The following is a 22,377-nucleotide window of genomic DNA, read 5'->3' on the forward strand; positions in this document are numbered from 1 at the left end:
TTTCAATCCTAGCTCAATCACATGCAACTCAACAATCTTCAGTGCATTATTTATCTTCTGTAAAATGAGGATAATGGTATCACTCTCACAGAATGGTTGTAATGATTACATAAGTTCAAACATGAAAGCACAAAACACAGTTCTGAGCACCACACAAAGGTGAACAAATACATTTTTAAATATATACACATACATATATTATAGATGTATATATACCTATATATGTGTATATATAATAGCTACATATTATATAATATATACATCTATTATATATGTGTATTCTCACACATACCTATACACATATATATGGATGTTTATATGTATATATATGTGAATATATGTATATAAAATGTCATAAATTCTGAGGAAGTGACCAAAACAGAAAGACGCCAGTGAGAATAATGTCTAGGAAGATCTGAGATTTGAAACTAGTTATTAAAAATGAGGCTGGGCACAGTGACTCATGCCTACATGCAGGTGGATCACAAGGTCAGGCGTTCGAGACCAGCCTGGTCAACATAGAGAAACCCTGTCTCTACTAAAAATACAAAAAATTACCCAGGTGTGGTGGCAGGTGCCTGTAATCCCACCTACTTGGGAGGCTGAGGCAGGAGAATCACTTGAATCTGGGAGGCAGAGGTTAAGTGAGCCAAGATTGCACTACTGCACTCCAGCCGAGGTGACAGTGCAAGACTTCATCTCAAAAAGAAAAAAAAATGAAAGAGGCAGTACTTCCTCGTGGTTAGGAGTATCATTCTAGAGTCAGCCTGAGTTTAAATCAAAGCTGTTTATCATGGGTGTGAGACACTCAACAATTTGATCTGTTTGTCATCTGTTAAACAAATGTATAAAGTGTAACTAACTCATCAGGCCAATATATTGATTATAGAAACAATTCAAATAAATACTTAGCACAGTATAAGCCTTATATTACTATTATGCTATTAATATGTTTACATTTTCTAAGTTTGTTTGGGGTTATTTTGTCTTTTTCAGATTTTAACAGCAATATAAAAACGTGAAATTAGATTTGAATATCCTGTACTATGACAGTTTAAAAAAGAATAACACACATTGGCAGGTTAGAGTAGAAGAGTCTGGTTTGGGAATGGAGTCTCGGGGAGTTTTGAGGATTGCCCTGAAGAATGTTGGCCCCACAGGGAAAGGGAAGGCCTGGCCTCCCATAACTGACACCCAAACATTGTAAGTAAATAAAGAATGGGCCCACAAAGCCCATTAAAAAGGATTTCTTCCCACAGGGAAGTGATGTAGTTATCTGTATCCAACTGAGTGATATACTATGTGGATAACAAGTTTTCCTTCCTATGGGACCAGTCTTTGTGTTGCAAACTAAGAAGGGGGAAAAAAAATCCTGTGTAAGCAGAAGCCTCAGACAGACATTTAATCATGGCCTTCTGGGGACACTGGTGCCCTTTATTGCTGACTTTTTTATTTCTAAACTCCCTATGGCTCCACATTCCAGATAAGTTACTTGTTAAAAATAATGTTATTTGCATTAAACATACATTTTCCTTACTTAAAACAGGCTCTGCTTTCTACCACAGATGCTGAGCTAGCTTCCTGACCCGACCTTCTGCTACTGTGTGTTTTGGATTTCTGCCTTTGGCTGGAGTACAGACGGACTAGTTTTTAAGTATTTGTTTTGTTATTGATAGAAAGTTTAATATATTTTCTGTTATAATTTTACTACTTTATAAAAAAGCAGTTATTTAAAATTTTACCAATTTATAACAGATAAATCTACCCCACAGATGAAAAATAAATAACGTTTACTCACTCTCTAATGACATATATTAACTTTAATTGCATTTACAGTGAAAATATTCCTTGAGTAATGACAGGTAATCTCAAGGTCACTTTATTTTTTATTTAGTATAAAACACACTAGCTTATAGTATTTTTCAATAATTGCAACATGATCTAATTGATTCCATAATGCTTTCATTAGAAGAAAATACGTAGTATAACAAATGCTATTAATATCATTGTAAAGATATAAATACTCAGGATGAGCAGGAACATGCAGGGTGATTAGAAATTACTTGGGTTTTATGTATTTACTGTAAATAGTAAAATGGGAGGTATAAGTTTTTAATAGTTCTAACTAAAAAGGCTGTCAAGACTCACACCAATTATTTTGTCTGTTCAACAATTAAAAGATTTAAAAATTACATATGTCTCTTTATGTGTGAGTAGCATTTCCATAAAATATCCCCATTTAACCTATATGCATTAAGTCATCTCATTAGTTGATCAAGCTAGTATTGTAATAAAAATACGCATTTGCAAAGGTTTAATAATCTGTTTGTCTGCTAATCCTATTGTTCAGTTAGTGAATATTTTCATGAAAACTTGTACATTCTAAGGTCAGTGTTCTATTCATCAATCTTTAATGGCCAGATCAGTATGTGGAAACACACTAACGTCATTATTTAAATAACTTTTAGTCATGTCTAAGCATCCAATTTGCTAATCAATTGAAGAATAATTTATTCACATAGAAATGAGATCACATTTCTTCAGTATTCAAAACTAAAGTGAACAAAAATATCAACTATCTTTTATCTCTATATAACTAAAATAAATCTAACTCCACTAACCTGTGGATAAACTATTGTAACAAGAAAAGAAAAAATTAAGAACCTACGTGTGCTGTTAAGAGAAAAATATGAATTCCAAAGCGTAACCAAGTGATATAGATTGAATCAAGATCTAAGATTCCTGTTTTCTCATAATTAAAATTTCAAAAGCACTTCTCTTTTTATTTTCATGTAGCAGTTACAAAAAAAAAAGAAGATAACATGAAAACTCTTATATTATATACAAAATATTATAATGAAACAGTCAGTGGAAGAAAAGAGGGAAAGAAAGGAAAGAATTTTTATGCAGAATACATTATTTGGTGGAAGACAATTTGCAAAAAGAAGCCATCAACACAAGGAGAGTTGGTACTGTGGCTTTTATTTTCACATATTTTGCATCTGCTTTTTATTTTCTTCCTGTCAGGTTTTTGTGGGAACCCATATTATCCCTGGAAAAAAATTTAAAACTGTCACAGGCAGGCGCTGAGGGCTTTTTGTTCTGTTTTGTTTGTGTGTTTTATTTTGTTTTGTTTTAGGTATTTGTAGTCGAAAGATATAAGTCTAATGTTTTTTCTTCAACTTTTATTTTAAGTTCAGGGGTACATGTGCAGGATAAGCAGATTTCTTACATAGATAAATGTGTGCCATGGTGGTTTGCTGCACAAATCATCCCATCTCCTAGGTATTAAGATTGCTAGGTCAAATAGTATTTCTGCCACTAGGTCTTTGAGAAATCACCACATTCTGTCCCATAATGATTGAACTAATTTAGACTCCCACCAACAGTGTAAAAGCATTCCGATTTCTCTGCAAACTTGCCAGCATCTCTGGTTTTTTTGACTTTTTACTAATAGCCATTCTGATTGCTTTGAGATGATATCTCATTGTAGGTTTGATTTGCATTTCTCTAAAGATCAGTAACGTTGAACTTTTTTCATGTTTGTTGGTCGTATGTATGTCTTCTTTTGAGAAGTATCTGTTCATGCCCTTTGGCGACTTTGTTAAACAGAGTTGTTTTTCCTGTACATTTGTTTAAGTTCCTTGTAGATGCAGATATTAGACTTTTTTTGAGTGAGTAGAGTCCAAAAATGTTCTCCCATTCTGTAGGTTGTCTGTTCACTGTGATGATAGTTTCCTTTGCTATACAGAAGTTCTTTAGTTTAATTAGAACTAATTTGTCAATTTTTGCTTTTGTTGCAATTGCTTTTGGCATCTCTGTCATGAAATCTTTGCCTGTGCCTATGTCCTCAATGGTATTGCCTAGATTTTCTCCTAAGGTTTTTATAGTTTTGGGTTTCACATATAAGTCTTTAATACATCTTGAGTTAATTTTTATATAAGGAAGGGGTCCAGTTTCAATTTTCTGCATATGGTTTGCCAGCTCTCCTAGCACCATTTATTAAATAGTGAGTCATTTCCCTATTGCTAGTCTGTGCCAGGTTCGTCAGAGATCAGATGTTTGTAGGTGTGTGGTCTTATTTCCGAATTCTCTATTCGGTTCCATTGGTCTATGTGGCTGTTTTGGTACTGATATCATGCTCTTTTGGTTATTGTAGTCTTGAAGTACAGTTTGAAGTCAGGTAGTGTGGTGTCTCTAGCTCTGTTCTTTTTGCTTAGGATTGTATTAGTTATTCAGGCTCTTTTTTGGTTCCATATGAATTCTAAGATTGTTTTTTCTAATTCTATGAAGAATGTCCATGGGAGTTTAATGGGAATAGCATCGAATCTATAAATTACTTTGGGCTGTTTGGCTATTTTCACAATGTTGATTCTTCTCATCCATGAGCATGGAATGTTTCTCCATTTGCTTGTGTCCTCTGTGATTTCTTTAAGCAGTAGTTTGTAGTTCTCCCTGAAGAGGTCCTTCACTTATCTTGTAAACTGTATTCCTAGGTATTGTATTATTATTTTTTTTTTTTAGCAATTGTGAATGGGAGTTCATTCATAATTTGGTTCTCTGCTTGCCTATTGTAGGAGTATAGAGTTGCTAGAAATTTTTGTGCATTGATTTTGCATCCTGAGATTTGCCAAAATTGCTTATCAACTTAAGAAGCTTTTGGGCTGAGACAATGGGATTTTCTAGATATAGGAACATGTCATTTGCAAGCAAAGATAGTTTGACATCCTCTCTTCCTATTTGGATGCGCTTTATTTCTCTCTCCTACTTGATTTCTTGTCCAGGACTCCCAATACTATGTTGAATAGGAGTGGTGAGAGATGGCACCCCTGTCTTGTGCCAGTTTTCAAGGCAAATGTTCCCAGCTTTTGGCCATTTAGTATGATATTGGCTATGAGTTTGTCATATATGGCTCTTTAATATTTTGGGGCATGTTCCTTCAATACCTAGTTTATTGAGAGTTTTAACATGAAGGGATGTTGGATTTTATCAAAGGACTTTTCTGCATATATTGATATAATCATGTGGTTATGTTTGTAGTTCTGTTTATGTGAGGAATCATGTCTACTGATTTATGAATGTTGAACTAATATTACATCCCAGGGATAAAGCCTACTTGATCATGGCGGATAGGCTTTTTGGATTTGGCTTGCTAGTATTTAGTTGAGGACTTTTGCATGGATGTTCATCAAGGACATTGGCTTGAAGTTTTCTTTTTTTGTTGTGTCCCTGCTAGGTATGGTGTCAGGATGGTGATGGCATCATAGAAGGAGTTGGGCAGGTGTCCTTCCTTCTCAATTTTCAGGAATAGTTTCAGTACAAATGGTAATGGTAATGTACATCTAGTAGTTTCAAAAATAATATGTCACTACAGGTTACTTTGCATTTCATAAGGTTTTTATGTAAATGGAATCATAGAATAGGTACTATTTTTGTCTGACTTCACTTAGCATAATTTTTTTAGTTTAGTTGATTTTGTGCATATCAGTTCTTCATTTCCATTGTTGGATGGCACTCTGTTATATGGATATACCACCATTTTTTATCCACTCTCCTTTGGATGGATAATTGGCTTGTTTTCAGTGGTATTCTGAACTCAGGGAGGGGTGGAAGGGAAAGAAGGCATAAAGGGGTTAAACGGGTGAAAGGAGAGAGGGAAGGAATTTTAAAAGAGCACTAGATAACTCTCAAAAGTGATATATACATTAAACTATCTTGATTTTATTGATGCATGGATGTATACATATGTCACAACTGGTTATACTGTACACTTTAAATATCTGTAGTTTATTATATCTCAACAAACTGTTAAAAGTTAATGATGAGTCCAATTAATTTTTCATCCTCCTAATAAGAATCTTTAATCTCTCATTTTTAGAAAAGATCTGGGCAGATATCATTTCACACATAACAGCATCCATATTTTTTAGAGTTTATAATTATTTTGTATTTCATTCTAAAAATGAAAATTATGTTCATAGTTTCTGTAAATTATAACTTTTTTTGTGAGCAAAGTATAATTTAAAATATAAAATATTCTTAGTGGATGAACTTCTAAAACATCCAGTTTAGATTTCTCTCTCTGACACCTATCTCACTTTGACATTTCTTCTTTCTACATAATGTCCTCAGGCAATTAATTTTCTCTTTTATCATAGGCTGTTTGTCCTGGTGGTATATTTTATTTTTACTTTATGGGAGTGGTAAAGAATAAGTTCACGATGCAAATACCACTGAATGCCATTTAAATACATTTTTAAAATATAGATTTCATGATTTATTACAGAAAGCTTAAAATATTGCTAAAGTTATAACAAGTGCTTCAGTGGATTAGACAGTTAATTTATACCCTCTAGTTATAACCTCAAGAACTGATGAGTTATTCAGAATTTAGTTGATAGCAAACCCAATAATTTGTGGGCTATTTCTTACACTCTATCAGGGTTTATGAGGCCTTAAAAGCATTCAGATGGCAATTTTGTTTTATTAAAGATAATTTCTTGTACCTTATGGCCACTTGTTAGTGGCTGCTGAGCTAATCAACAATCATATTGAAATTAATCACTTGTTTGCATATTCCACAGATTCATAATGAATACTCGATATTAAATATATTGACAAATATTTATAATTTCAAAATTTACTTTTGTTAAATACATGTGATAATTTTGTCTTTAATATGAACACATTACATATTTAATTTTGAATTTATGTTGTTCTTGAATTCTTGTTTCTATTTAGGTTGGGTATGTTTTTTAGATTCTGTGCTTAGCAATCATTTACATTTCCTAAACCAGATGTATAACTTTAAAAATTCATTCATATGAAGAAAAGGCAACACAGGCATACCTTTGGAGATACTGTAGTTCAGTTGCAGACCACTGAAAATAAAGCAAACACTGCAACAAAGCACGTCACATGAGTTTGTTGGTTTCATACATATATAAAAGTTATGTCTATGGTATCCTCTAGTCTATTATGTGTGCAAATAGCATTATAAAGCAATGTACCTGGCATAATTTTAAAATGTTATTGTATACTAACAATCACCTGAGCCTTCGTTGAGTCAAAATGTTTTTGCTGATGGAGGGTCTTCTTGCCTTGATGTTGATGTCTGCTGACTGATCAGGGTGGTGGTTGCCGAAAGTTGGGGTTTCTGTGGCAATTTCTTAAAATTAGCTAACAATACAATTGACCACATTGATTTACTCTTCCTTTCATGAACAGTTCCTCTGGAGTATGCAGTGCTGTTTGATAGCATTTTGCCCACAGTAGAACTTTTGAATTTGGAGTCAATCCTCTCAAAACCTGCAGCTGCTTTATCAACTAAGTTTATGTAATATTCTAAATCTTTGTTGTCATTTCAACAATGTTCACAGCATCTTCCCTAGGAACAGACTCCATCTCAGACATCTGAAAAAAACCCTTATTATTTATATAACAAGAGGCATCTCTTATTATTTGCTCATCCATAATAAGCAACTCCTCATCTGTTAAAATTTTATTGTGAAATTGCAGTAATTCAGTCCTATCTTCAGGCCCATATTTTAATTCTAGTTTTTTTGCTATTAAAACCATATCTGCAGTGATTTCCTGCTGAAGTCGAACTCCTCAAAGTCATCTCTGAGTACTGGCACCAACTTATTTAAACTTCTGTTAATATTGACATTTCAACCTCTTTCCACGAAACCTGAATGTTCTTAATAGCATCTAGAACAGTAAATTCTTTGGGGAAGGTGTTCAGTTTACCTTTCCCAGATCCATCAAAGAAATAACTATCTATGGCATTATAACTTTATGAAAGGTATTTTACTAAATAATAGGACTTGATAGTTGAAATTACTCCTTGATTCATAGACTACAGAGTAGATGTAGTGTTAACAGGCATAAAAACATTTATTTTAAGAAAGAAAAAAAAATTATCTGAGGAATTCCACCTAATTATCAGTCCAGAGAGAAATGGGAATGAGGCAACAATCACAATCTGCTCCCACCCTTGAAGCTGTTTGCTGAATGCACTCTAGACTGACTGCCACCACAAATAGCTGTAAATTTTTTTGTATTAAACTGAAATTTTCTAAATATTTTATTACATTGGATAAAGGTATCAGTGTAAGAAAAAAACGTGTTGAATGATAAACTCATTAAAGTAGGATAAAAATATGATGGCCTGTTTATAGTATTTTTAATTATGTAAAATAAAGTAAAACTTATGTAAAAATTACCTAAAATTTTTCATTAAAAATTTAAAGTAGTAGATTACATGGTTAAAAAGACATGCTGTAGTGTTATAGCTCTTTTAGAATTTGTCTAGCAGGTTTGCTTTTTTTTAGCAGAAACCTCCCCAACCAATACATACACAAAGATGATACAACTATTCTTCTCAGAGAGCTCTTTCAATTTACAAATCTCTCTTTACATGCATTCTTTTTCTTCTAAAAGTTCTCTCATTTGAGCCTCTTAGAAGTTCTATATTTGCTACTTATCATTCTATTTAATTTCTCTATAAAGTCATCGAAATAGCTGTAAATTAACCTAAGAATGCCACATGCTGGACACTGTAGCCCATACACTCTAGTTCACAATGTATAGACGATCACTAATCAATGTCATCTCTGTAAACCAACGAGGATTCCTGAAAAATAACTTTGTATCAGCCCGCTCCTTGTTGCTCTTTTTTGGCTCTAAAATCTTGCTTGTAACAAAAGCCAAATGGAGGTCATACCACAAGGTTACTTGAGTCAGAGGCTTCCAAGCAGCTGCCTCATCTTGGTTGAAGTAAACTACCTAAAATTATATTTTGTGCCTTGGCTTCTTCCTTTAGGTCAACTGTCTCCTTATACATCTTACTCAGAGCTCTTGGATGAATAGGTACATTGTCAATGGGCAGAAGCATTGTGAAATAAATCTTTTTTTCTGAGTAACAGGGCTCACAGTGGGCTGAAAGTATTCAGTAAGCCGTGAGATAAAATGTTGTGCTGTCTTCTACACTTTGTTGTCACATTTATAGTGCACAGAGTAGATTTAGAGTAATTATCAAGAGTGTAGGATTTCCTTAACGGTAAATGAATGCTGGCGTCAACTTAAAGTTATCAGCTACATTATCCCCTGTTAGAAATTCTTCTCTTTAGTTATGAAAGTTGTACGTGGTGTCTTCTTCCAAGAGAAGCCTCTTTTGTCTGCCATTGAAAACCTGTTGCTTAGTATAGGCACCTTCATCAATGATCTCAGCTAGATCTTCTGGATCACTTGCTGCATCATCTACATCATCACCTTGAAACGTTAACGTTACAGAGATGGCTTCTTTCTTTAAACCTCATGAACTAATCTCTCCTAGCTTCAATCTTTTCAGCTACAGCTTCCTCACCCTCTCAGCCTTCACAGAAATGAAGAGAGTTAAGGTCTTGCTTTGGATTAGGCTTTGTCTTAAGGCAATGTTGTGGCTGGTTTGATCTTCTATTCAGTCCACGCGAACTTTCTCCATATTAGCAGTAAGGCTGTGTTGCTTTCTCATCATTCCTGTGTTCACTGGAGTAGCACTTTTAGTTTTCTTTAAACTTTTTCTTTTCATTCAGAACTCTGCTAACTGGTTCAAGCGGCCCAGCTTTCAGCATATTTCAGGTTTTGACATGTCTTCCTCACTAAGCTTTCTAGCTTTTGATTTAAAGTGAGAGAAGTCTGACTTTCCGATTACTTAAACACTTAGAGGTCATTGCAGGATTAACTATCGACCTAATTTAAATATTGTTGTGTCTCAGGGAATAGGGAGAGCCAAGCGGAAAGAGAGAGATGGGGGAACTGCTGGTCAGTTAAGCAGTCAGAACACTTAAAACATTTATTGGTTAAGTTCACAGTCTTACATGAACATGGTTCTGGTGCCTCAAAACGATTACAATATAAACATCAAAAATCACTGATCACAGATCAACGTAACAGATATAATAATAATGAAAGACTTTGAAGTACCATGAGAATTACCAAAGTGTGACACAGAGACAAGAAGTGAGCACAGGCTATTGGGAGAATGGCACATGTAGACTTGCTCGATGCAGCATTGCCACAAACCTTCAATTTGTAAAAAAAAAATGCAGTATCTGAGAAATACAATGAAATGAAACACAATCAAATGACTTATCCCACCCACACAATCAAATGTGGTATAAGTCCTGTTTTCAGGTAGGGAATCAAGGAGACTTCTGGTTTGTACCAGGCCTTACTACCAGCTAGAAGTGTAAAACTTCCTTCGTTACCAATTTTCTACCTCTAAAAGAGGGATTTGGTTATTTGACAAGTTTCTTTTGACCTCTAACACAGTGTCACTAATTTTTGTTACTTTGGAAAAGGATTCTTACTTGTCAAAGTTATGTTTGAGGAGAAAAAGAGGTCAGTTAATATAATATTTTTGACAATAAAAAGTGAAAGTGAGACAAGAATTTGGGAGAAAGGAATCTGAATATTTAGGTTCACTAATTTCCACAATGATTTACTCAACAGAACAAATGAATCCTCACTTGCTTCTCCAAACTTTTGTCACTGTAGACAAAGCCCAAGGCACAAGAAGAGATTACAGTTAATTTTATGTCTCACATTAAAATCTTCCAAATACCTGTCATCTAATAATTTGTGCCAAAGGACATCTGATTTACACTTACAGTCTGAATGTGTGAAAAGCACTTGTTTAGACTGTTTGTTACTTTATTTTTGTTTTCTGCATAGTTTGTTTGGAGCTCCTTTAGTTTTTACTCACTCAAGATAAGTGATTAAAATGTAATGATTTTACTGATGTATTTTCCCAATTGCATTCGACTAGTGAGAAATAATATGATCCATCAACATTTGTACAAAATAAAATATATTCTCTTTCATTTAAATGAGTATCTATGTCAGAAACAAAAGGAAAAGATTTGGAAACTGAAAGGGTCAATGACAACCATTAAGGGCTAAAATTAATTCCCTGCCAAGGTTTTTGCATTTCAAATGTAGAGCCCCACATAGCAACATTCCAACTCTAGTGTTAAAGATTAAGCCAAACTCTTAAAAATCTAAGGACTCTCCTATTTGTGCTTTTGCAAATAAAATGCTGAGAGTAACTTTGGAATTACATTCAAAGACAGTCATCAAGGTTGACAGAATATATCAGATATTGATGGAAAGATTTAGATTAGAAAGACAGGGGCTAGAGAAGTGGTTTGCCCATGGATGTCCCTGAGATGATTGTTTCCTCAGGGAGATTACATTGCAAAGGGCTCTTATTATTTTCAAAGTAAGCAGAAGAAAAATGATTTTCTCAGTTCCTCAAAAATGTATTTATAAGGACAACACAACTACTAAGTCATATTACTCCAGGCTGATGTAGGTGAACAAGTATTTCGTTTTCTTTTTCTGAACAACTTTTTAAATCAAGAACAGATTACTATTGCAGAAGGAGTGAAAGTTATTTATTTCAAAACCAGGTGGCTGGAAGAGGGTTTAACAGGAACTATTCCTCAGACACAAACAAAATTGTTTGCCCCTTTATATACAAAAGAAGATTGGAGAAAAAGGTAACATTTAAAAGGAATGCAAATGTGGGGGAAAATAAAATCTGAAAGTATTCATACTTAAGTGCTTAGTTTTGGCTACCTGCATTTGGCTGCATGACAGAAACTGTTTTATTTCTTTCTGTTTTCACAACTGTTTTCTGCTAATATGGTGCTAGTTCTTATAAAATAGTATCATATAAATCTTACTGTATCAAACAAGCAAAGATTTTTTCTATACAAAATAAAACAGCTATTATATCTTCTTATTCACCCAAAGTCTTTGGTAGGACAGAGCAAACTTTCTTCTAAAAATGTATCCATTTTATTTTATTTTTTAGGTAGAAGAGATATTAGTCCTTTAGCTATACTGTGTATAATAATATTCCTAAGATATTCTCATTTGTGGTTGGGAAAATTTGTTTTGTAAATACTTTTATCTTCTTTATGCATAAATGATGTTTTTGTAATTTGTATTTACAAAATTATTTTATCACTATTTAAATTGATAATATATGCATATTCTTTTTGATTGTTAATTTTTCATATTTTCCTTTCCAAGAGTTAACTTTTCACTGTGTAAGTACCAACCTCAAACAGTCAGTTTTACATGTCAATATGTGTGTACAGTCATAATAGATTTCAAAGTAAGACCATATTATTCTACATGACTTACACAGTTTTGGATACAGTAAGTCTTGTATTAGCACTAACTTTTTAAAGTCCTGTCTTTTCTTTTTTTCTTTTCTTTTTTTCTTTTTTGTTTTTTTTTTGAGACAGAGTCTCTGTTGCCCAGGCGGAGTGCAGTGGTGCGATATTGGCTCACTGCAACTTCTGTCTCCCAGATTCAAGAGATTCTCATGCCTCATCCTCCCAAGTATCTGGGATTACAGGCATGAGCCACCACAGCAGGCTAATTTGTGTATTTTTAGTAAAGACAGGGTTTTGCCATGTTGGCCAGGCTGATCTCGAACTCCCGACCTCAGGTGATCCACCTGCCTTGGCCTCCCAAGTTGTTTGGATTACAGGCATGAGCCCCCATGCCCGACCAAATCCTGTCTTTTTTATACCTCCTTTTAGTAACTTATTTTGAAACTTAAAGACGAACTTTCTCTCAACTGTACTATTTATTGGACTAACTGTTTTATAAATGGGTACATCTAAGGTACTCAGAAAAGGCACAGAGTTCCCATAGCACAGGGGTGCCCTCTGTTCCCACTGTTTTATAGAACAGTCAAACTTCATGGTCACGTCATGCTTTCCCTGCTTCTCTGGAAGAATGTTTGTTACTTCAACAAATATTTTGTATCTTCTCAGTGTAAGACTTCTATGTTAGATACTATATCTAAACTACACCTTTCCTTCAAAGTCCAAATCAAGTTTATAACTTAAGCCATATGTTTATCGAACTCTTACTCCCAAACTACTTGTCCCTTTCTGAAATTGATCTGTTCACATATATGGTAAGCCATAATTACATCTGCGTACCATTCTCTAATTGCTTTCTTTAAATATGCTTTATTTTGCTCATTATTTTGTAAAATTCAGAAGACTCTGCTACTTCTTTTGTATCCCTTAGAGTACCTAATTCAATAATAGATACTTATCACTGATCAATACTTGTCAGCTTAAGTCCTTAGTTAAGTCACTGTTAGCTTAAGATCTGTATAAGCCAAGTCACTGTTGAATCCACATAAATATATTAAAATTTTCTCCCAGATTTTCTGGAATAGTCATATATCCTGTATAGTTGCCCATAGGAATACACGTTTTTGTCAAAATGTACATTTCAGTTAGGTTTGGCAAATATGTTAATTATCATATGGATATTAAACTGGCATCTAAGTTAATATGTAACTTGCGAGTTGTCCCAAATATGGTTCTCTAGAGTAACTTGAGTCACTCTCTAAACATGATAAAGGGTGGATAGAACAACTTGCATAAAGATAATATGGAGTCATAGAAACTACAGAAATCAATAATCAAATCCATTTCTGTAGTAAAGGGAGAGAATTATGAGTATTCCTTAAATACCAGAGAAACATATGTTCTAAATTATTATTAATAGGAAGCATGAAATTACATGAACAACAAACTCATAAAGAACTAAACATAAAGAACTGACATTTAAAGTTAATTTACCCCATCATAAATACTATAGATTACATTGTTAACCACTTTCTCTTCTCCAAGAGAAGTCTGAGGGGAAATAAGCTGTGATTCTACACAAGCCATTTATTCTTTTTCTCACTGTTACATAATCTGTAAAATGAATATAGAACCTCGATTCCATAAGCTGCTGGACTAGGTTTGCAGGTTTCTGTCTTATATATATCAAATGAAAATCTAGAAATGCATTTAAATGAGATCATATGAAAAGGGCATTGTTTTAATTAAGATATGTGTGTAAGATTGCAGTTCTACCAATCCATAAGTTTGTCCATGGTACTCCAGAACATGTCTGCATGGTGTGAATGCTCAAGTAGGCCATCTCCAAGGGCTCTTTACACCACAAACTAAATGATTCCATCATTCTATTCTGACTTTATTTGGAGCCTGCCTCCGAATGTCTAATCTTAGAACAGACCAGCCTTTGCATGATAGAGAGCCAAGAAGTTATTTGCCTGTTTACTGGTGTTTGCGTGGTTCCACAGTGACATCAGCTAATAAAAAGGCTAACTATATAAAAGACTGAAATTAAGGACCCACAAAAAGAATTTCCAGTGCCTGTCATTTCTGCTGAATTCTGAATGACTCACCTCTCCCAAAAAGATCCTGAATTTGGAAGCTGTATATTCAAATACCAGAAGGATTTAGACATGAATGTGCAGACGGATGCATAAATAAAATGACTGTCACTGACTTATTTTTCTTCACAAAATGAATGCTATGATTCTAGCTAATCTTGTCACAGCCATTGTGCCATAAAAGAAGGTATTATTTGAAAATTAAAAGCATTCAACTTTTTATTCACATCTAAGATCTGCTCTATCTAAATTTGTGGATATACTTAGGAATGCAGTATTTGAAGCTAAGGGGGAAAATCTTTAGATACATTGGAAAGAAATCTTTCCCACTTAGAGAAAAAAGAAATAATTTTTAAAAGGAAATGATTTTTGCAGACTTTTAAATAACCAGCACTTATCCTTATTTTTCTTCTGCATAGATGAACAGAACAAATTGGATTACTCCTTTTGGGTTTTCAGGATCTCTTTTTACTCTCTAGTGTATTTTACATATGATTGCCATAAAATGAACACCATTTAGGTCACTTATCTAATGAACAACATACAAATGTGTAATATCCCCAGGATCTCTCTTCAGTACACTTTTCAGTGTGTTCCTCAGGGTGCTCCTATACATAGCTTATGTTCCTGTCAAGGTTTATGACTCATTATTAATATTAATACCCTTTTTTTTCTCCTCTGCACCTTGTTCTAACCCTTCTTTCGGGAATGATATTCTCATGTTGCCACATGCTTGTATTTTACCCAACATGAAAGGCTCAACTTCTTAGCTAGATCTGTCGATGATGCCTTCTCTGGTCACTTTTGCCAAAACTAATTTTTACCAAACATGAGCCCCCACTGTATTTTATTCCTTCCATATATAACCTGTATTAATTTCTTAATTTCTTCCTTGCATTTATGCCTTGTCTTTAGTATAAATTTATTGAAAACACAGATAATGCATTCACTTCAGTATCCTGCTAGAATTTCACAAAATTCCTGGTCCAGAGAGGACATTTAATGTACTCGTATACGTATTTTTTTTAAAAAAACAGCTTCCCCTAAGATATGGATGAAGAAACTAGATGTAGGCAAAGTACAATCCTGTGCAGAAGAAGGTATTCAGTGCTCAAATCAGAGTATATGAATCAGCAATAAAAAATATTCCATTCAATTCTAATAATTTTCAGAGAATGATAATTTTCCATAACCATTGCACAACTCTATACTAACTACTATTATGGTAATGCGGACACAGAAGAAACTCAGCTCTCTCTCCCAGTTCTCTGGAGGAACAGGAAATTTTATTTTGTATAAAGTCATCAAGAAAAAGTCAATTTAATTTTTCATTTTTTATGTAATTTCAAAATTGTGCTTCTGATAATTAATTACAAAGCACATTTCCTCAAGAGTGTTGGTCAACAGCAAGAGGAAAATATTAATGGGTTTTTATTATCATGGAGAGTAGCTACAACTATGTTAGTCTTCCCTTACCATGTTTTGATATATATTGAACTAAATTTTCCTACAGTCACATATAATTTCATGAACAGGAAAATAAGCTGTATTAGCAGTATTAGGATTGCTGAAAAGGTCAAGTTCAAATTAACTTAGTCTTTGGAATATGTGCTTTAACATATCTATAGTGTCTTTTACATGACATCTCAATTTTTAATGCATACATTCTATCCATAACACCATGCTTCTTAAAAACAGAATGAATAAAAGTTAGTGATTTAGTATCTATGATTAGGCAGCACACCTCTTTGTAATAGTACCTTAAAGAAAGGGTAATTTCCTATTTGATACTATTTGAATTAAATGTCATTTGCTCAATGTTAATTTGTTGCAGTTTTCATTTCAATTAATAGTCAATTCAGAAGATTACAGGTTGCAATATTAAAGCATTTTATTGATCTGGTTCATAACAGAACAAACTAGCACATAAAAGCTCTCTTAGGAAGCTGCTCTTAGGACCTTTCTTTTTTTAAAAGCTCATATTTTGTTAAAACATAAGTTATACACAATAAGGGAACGAATTATGAGGTCAATGAGTTTTCATGAAGTAAATACATCCTTATAGCCAGAAACCTAATCAATAAATAGAACATTAGGGGAGGAGATAAAACAAGATGGCTAAATAGAATCCTTCAGTGATTGTCACCCCGTAGAAGAGCAAATCGAGCAACTGTCCTCACAAAAAATACCTTCATAAGAGCCAAAAACCAGGTGAGTGATCACAGTACCTGATTTTAACATCATACCAAGGAAAGAGCCACTGAAGAAAGACAGTCTTAATTGTGGACAGCACCCCTCCCACATCCTGCAGAAGGGTCTGCATGGCATGGGGAGAGAATCTGTGTGCCTGGGGAAGGGAGACTCCAAAGATTGTAGGACATTGCATTGGAACTTGGTGCTGCTCTATCACAGCAGAAAGCAACACAAGGAATAGGAGCATGATAGGAGCATTTAGAACAGCCCTAGCCAGAGAGGAATTGTCCATCCCAGCAGTCAGAACATAACTTATGGCTAGGCTCATCAACATGGTCTAAAGTGCACTGAGGTCCTACATAAATTTGAAAGACAGTCTAAGCCACAAGGAATGCAATTCCTGGAAAAGTCCTGGTACCACGCAGGGCTTGGAATCAGGGGACTTGGGGTGCACACGACCTAGTGAGACACCAGCTGGGGCAGCCAAGGGAGAACTTATGTCACCCCTCCTCCAACCCTAGATAGTGCAGCTCACAGTTTAGGAAGAAATTCTTTTCTTCCACTTGAGGAAAGGATAGAGGAGAATAAAGAGGACATTACCTATCAACTTGGATACCAGTTCAGTCAAAGTAGAATAAGGCACCAGGCAGAGTTTTAAGGCCCCCATTTTCAGACCAATACCCACAGACAGAGCATCCAGGCCAGCCCCAGCCAGAGGGAAACTGCCCATCTCAGTTGTCAGAACCTGAGTTCTAGTAAGCCTCATCACCACAGGCTAAAGCATTCTGATGTCAATAACCACAAAAGGCAGTCTAGAACACAAGGAATGCAATTCCTGGGCAAGTCTTGGTGTTGTGCTTGGTTTAGAGGGCACATGACCTAGTGAGCCAACAGCCAGGGCAGCCAAGAGAGTGTGTGCATCACCCTCCCCCAGTAGCAGGCAGTGTCGCTCACATTTCCAGGAAAGATTATTTTCTTCCACTTAAGCAGAGGAGTGGGGAGAGTAAAGAAGTCTTTGTCATACAACTTGGATAACAGCTCAGCCAAAGTAAAATAAAGCACTAAGCAGAGTGCTGATAAGTACTTCAGCAACTTCAGAAACTGATAAGCAACTTCAGCAAAGTTTCAGGATACAAAATCAATGTGCAAAAATCACAAGTATTCCTATACACCAATAACAGACTTAAAGAGAGCCAAATCAAGAATGAACTGCCATTCACAATTGCTACAAAGAGAATAAAATACCTAGGAATACAACTAACAAGGAATGTAAAGGACCTCTTCAAGGAGAACTACAAAGGACTGCTCAACAAAATAAGAGAGGACACAAACAGATGGAGAAACATTCCATGCTTATGGTTAGGAAGAATCAATATTGTGAAAATGGCCATACTGCCCACAGAAATTTACAGATTCAATGCTATCCCCATCAAGCTACCAATGACTTTCTTCATAGAACTGGAAAAAACGACCTTAAACTTCATATGGAACCAAAAGAGAGCCTGCATAGCCAAGTCAATTCTAAGCAAAAAGAACAAAGCTGTAGGCATCACACTACTGGACTTCAAACTATACTTCAAGGCTACGGTAATCAAAACAGCATGGTAATGGTACCAAAACAGAGATATAGACCAATTGAACAGAACAGAGGCCTCGGAGGCAACACCACACATCTACAACCATCCAATCTTTGACAAACCTGACAAAAACAAGCAATGGGGAAAGGATTCCCTGTTTAATAAATGGTGTTGGGAAAACTGGCTAGCCTTGTGCAGAAAGCAGAAACTGGACCCCTTCCTGACACCTTGCACTAAAATTAATTCCAGATGGATTAAAGACTTAAACATAAGACCTAACACCATAAAAACCCTAGAAGAAAATCTAGGCAAAACCATTCAGGACATAGGCATAGGCAAGGACTTCATGACCAAAACACCAATAGCATTGGCAACAAAAGCCAAAATAGACAAATGGGATCTAATCAAGCTCCGCAACTTCTGCACAACAAAAGAAACAGTCATTAGAGTGAATCGGCAACCAACAGAATGGGAAAACATTTTTGCAATCTACCTATCTGACAAAGGGCTGATATCCAGAATCTACAAAGAACTAAAACAGATTTACAAGAAAAAAACAAGCCCATTCAAAAGTGGGAGAAGGATATGAACAGACACTTTACAAAAGAAGACATACATGAGGACAACAAACATATGAAAAAATGCTCATCATCACTGGTCATTAGAGAAATGCAAATCAAAACTACATTGAGATAGCATCTCATGCCAGTTAGAATGGCAATCATTAAAAAAGCTGGAGGCCACAGATGGAGAAATAGGAACACTTTTACACTGTTGGTGGGAGTGTATATTAGTTCAACCATTGTGAAAGACAGTGTGGCAATTCCTCAAGGATCTAGAAATAGAAATTCCATTTGACACAGCAATCCCATTACTGGGTATATATCCAAAGGATTATAAATCATTCTACTATAAGGACCCATGCACATGAATGTTCATTGCAGCACTGTTTACAATAGCAAAGACCTGGAACCAACCTAAATGCCCATTGATGATAGACTGGACAGGGAAAATGTGGCACATATACACCATGGAATATTATGCAGCCATCAAAAATGATGAGTTTATGTCCTTTTGTAGGGACATGAACCTGGAAACCATCATTCTCAGCAAACTGACACAAGAACAGAAAATCAAACACCGCATGTCCTTACTCATAGGTGGGTGTTAACAATAAGAACACATGGACACAGGGAGGGGAGCATCATACACTAGGGTCTGTAGGGGGGAAATAGGGGAGGGACAGCAGGGGGTGGAGATTTGGGGAGAGATAGCATGGGGAGAAATGCCAGATATAGGTAATGGGGAGGAAGGCAGCAAATCACACTGCCATGTGTGTACCTTTGCAACAATCTTGCATGTTCTTCACATGTATCCCAAAACCTAAAATTCAATTAAAAAAAAAATCAATTCTGGAGCTTAGAAATTTAATTGCTAAACTGAAGAATGCATCAGAGTCTCTAAATAGCAGATTTTTTTTTTTTAACAGAAAAAGAAATAGCTTAAAGACAGTCTGAAAGTGTACCATTGGAAGACAGAAGAAAAAAATATATAAAAGGAGGCAACATACCTACGAGATGTAGGAAGTAGCCTCAAAAGGGCAAATCTAAGTTATTGACCTAAAAGTGGAAGTAGAGAGAGAGATTGGGATAGAAAATTTATTCAAAGGATAATAACAGAGAACTTTTTAATCCTAGAGAAGGATATCAATATCCAAGTACAGGAAGGTTATCAAATCCCATGCAGATTTAACCCAAATAAGACTATCTCAAAACATTTAGTAATCAAGCTCCCTAAGAACAAGGATAAAGAAAGAGCCCTAAACTCAACAAGATAAAAGTAACAAATACATTCAAAGGAGCTCCGATATATCTGGCAGCAGAGTTATCAAAAGAAACCTTATAGGTTAGGAGAGAGTGGCATGACAGATTTTAAATGCTGAAGGAAAAAAATATTTTCTCTTAGAATCAATTATCCCAGGAAAATATCCTTCAAACATGAAGGAGAGATAAATACTTTCCCAAACAAACAAAAGGTGAAGGATTTCAAAAATAGGAGACCTGTTCTACAGGAAATACTAAAGAGAGCTATTCAATATGAAAGAAATGGATGTTAGTAAACAACAGGAAATCCTCCAAAGTCTAAATTTCTCCTATCTTGAGTAGGAAGACTTAAAGATGAAATGATCAAAAATAATAACTACAACAACTTTTCAAGACATAAACAGTATAAGATATAAATAAACGGCCTAATAGAGCATCTTAAAAAACTAAGAAAGCAAAAGCAAACTATTTCCCGAATTAGTAGAGAAAATATAAATCAGAGCAGAAATAAATAATTCAAACAAAAAAATACAAAAATATCAATGAAGTGAGAAGTTTCTTTTTGAAAATATAAACAAAATTAACAAAAGTTTAACCAGGCTAACAAAAAAAGAGAATACTTAAGTAAATAAAATCAGACAGGAAAAAGGACACATTACAAATACTACTACAGAAATTCAAAGGATCAATACAGACTACTATGAGCAACTATATGCCAATTAATTGGAAAACTTAGAATAAATTGACAAATTCTACATACATAAAACCACTAAGATTGAACCAGGAAAAAATCCAAAACCTAAGTAGATGAATAACAAATAATGACATTGAGGCTGTAATAAAAAGTCTCCCACCAAAGAAAAACCTGGGATCAGATACCTTCACAGCTTAATTATATCAAACGTTTAAAGAAGAACAAATACCAATCCTACTCAAACTATTCCAAAAAATAGAGGAAAATTAAATACTTCCAAACTTATTCAATGAGGCCAAATTACCCTGATACCAAAATCAGGCAAAGAAACATGAAAAAAAAGAAAACCCCAGGCCAATATTTCTGATAAGCACTGCTGCAAAAATCCTCACTAAAATATTAAAAAACCAAATTCAACAACATATTAAAAAGATCATTCAACATGACCAAGTGAGATTTATCCCAATGATGCAAAGATGGCTTAACATATGCAAATCAATGTGCTATATCATATCAACAGAATAAAGAATATAATCATATGATCATTTAAATCTATACTGACAAGACATTTGATAAAATTAAACATCCCTTCATTATTAAAAAAAAAAAATCCCTCAAAAAACTGGGCATAGAATGAACATACCTTCATACAATAAAAGCTGTATATGACAGACCCACAGCTGGTATCATGAACGGGGGAAAAATGAAAGTCTTTCATCCTCAAATATCTGGAGGAGGATCACAACAAGGAGGCTCACTTTAAGCACCATTATTCAACATTGTACTGGAAGTCCTAGTTAGAGCAATTAGACATGAGAAAGAAATCAAGAGCCTCCAAACTTGATTGGAAGTCAAATTATCCTTGTTTTCAGATGATATGATCTTATATATGGAAAAAATCTAAAGATTCTACCAGAAACTATTAGAACTGATCAACAAATTCATTAAAAATGCTGGATACAAAGTCAACATAGAAAAATTGGTAGCATTTAAATGTGAACAATATGAAAAAGAAATTAAGAGAGTAATCCAATTTACAAAAGCTACAAATAAAATACCTAGGAATACATTTAACCAAATAAGTAAAAGATTGCTACAATAAAAAAATATAAAATATTGATGAAAGATATTGAAGAGAATACAGAAAGTGAAAATATATTCCATGTTCATGGATTGGAAGAGTTAATATTGTTAAGATGTGCATACTCTCAAAAGCAATCTACATGTTGAATGCATCTCTATCAAAATATCAATGAACTTCTTTACAGAACTGGAAAGAGTAATCCTAAAATTTATATGGAACCCAGAGCTAGAATAGCCAAAGCTATTCTGAGCAAAGAGAACAAAACTGGAAGAATCACATTATCTAACTTCAAATTACCTTACTGAGATATAGTAACCCAAAAAGTATGGTACAGACATAAAAACAGACACATAATAGGATGGAGAACCCAGAAGAAAAAGTACATACATCTACAAGAACTCATTTTGACAAAGTTGCTAACAACATACACTGGGGAAAGGACAGTCTCTTCAATAAACAGTGCTAGGAAAATTGGCTATCTATATGCAGAAGAATAAAACTAGTCCCCTATTGCTCATCATATACAAAAATCAAATCAAAATGAATTAAAGACTTAAATCTAAGACCTACAACAGTAAAATGATGAAAATAAAACACTGGTGAAACTCTCCATGCTATTGGTCTGGGTGAAGATTTATTGAATAATACCCCATGAGCACAGGCAACCAAAGCAAACATAGTTAAATAAGACCACATCAACTTAAAAAGCTTCTGCACAGCAGAGGAAACAATCAACAAAG

The 22,377-nt window shown here is 34.5% G+C and overlaps 1 protein-coding gene and 1 non-coding gene across 2 annotated transcripts in view; one reads left to right on the forward strand and one right to left on the reverse strand.

Moving 5' to 3' along the window:
• Positions 1–22,377, reverse strand: part of ZNF804B (zinc finger protein 804B) — a 541,723-nt gene that overhangs the window by 114,645 nt on the left and 404,701 nt on the right. The gene's annotated exons all lie outside the window — the stretch shown is intronic.
• On the forward strand, positions 8,284–8,344 carry LOC135276579 (U7 small nuclear RNA). Its single transcript, XR_010344139.1, has one exon. It is a non-coding gene; the product is annotated as a U7 small nuclear RNA (small nuclear RNA).

Source organism: Aotus nancymaae, unplaced genomic scaffold (assembly GCF_030222135.1).
Source record: "Aotus nancymaae isolate 86718 unplaced genomic scaffold, 86718_ANA_hifiasm-v0.15.2.pri h1tg000025l, whole genome shotgun sequence".
NCBI classification, from domain to species: Eukaryota; Metazoa; Chordata; class Mammalia; order Primates; family Aotidae; genus Aotus; species Aotus nancymaae.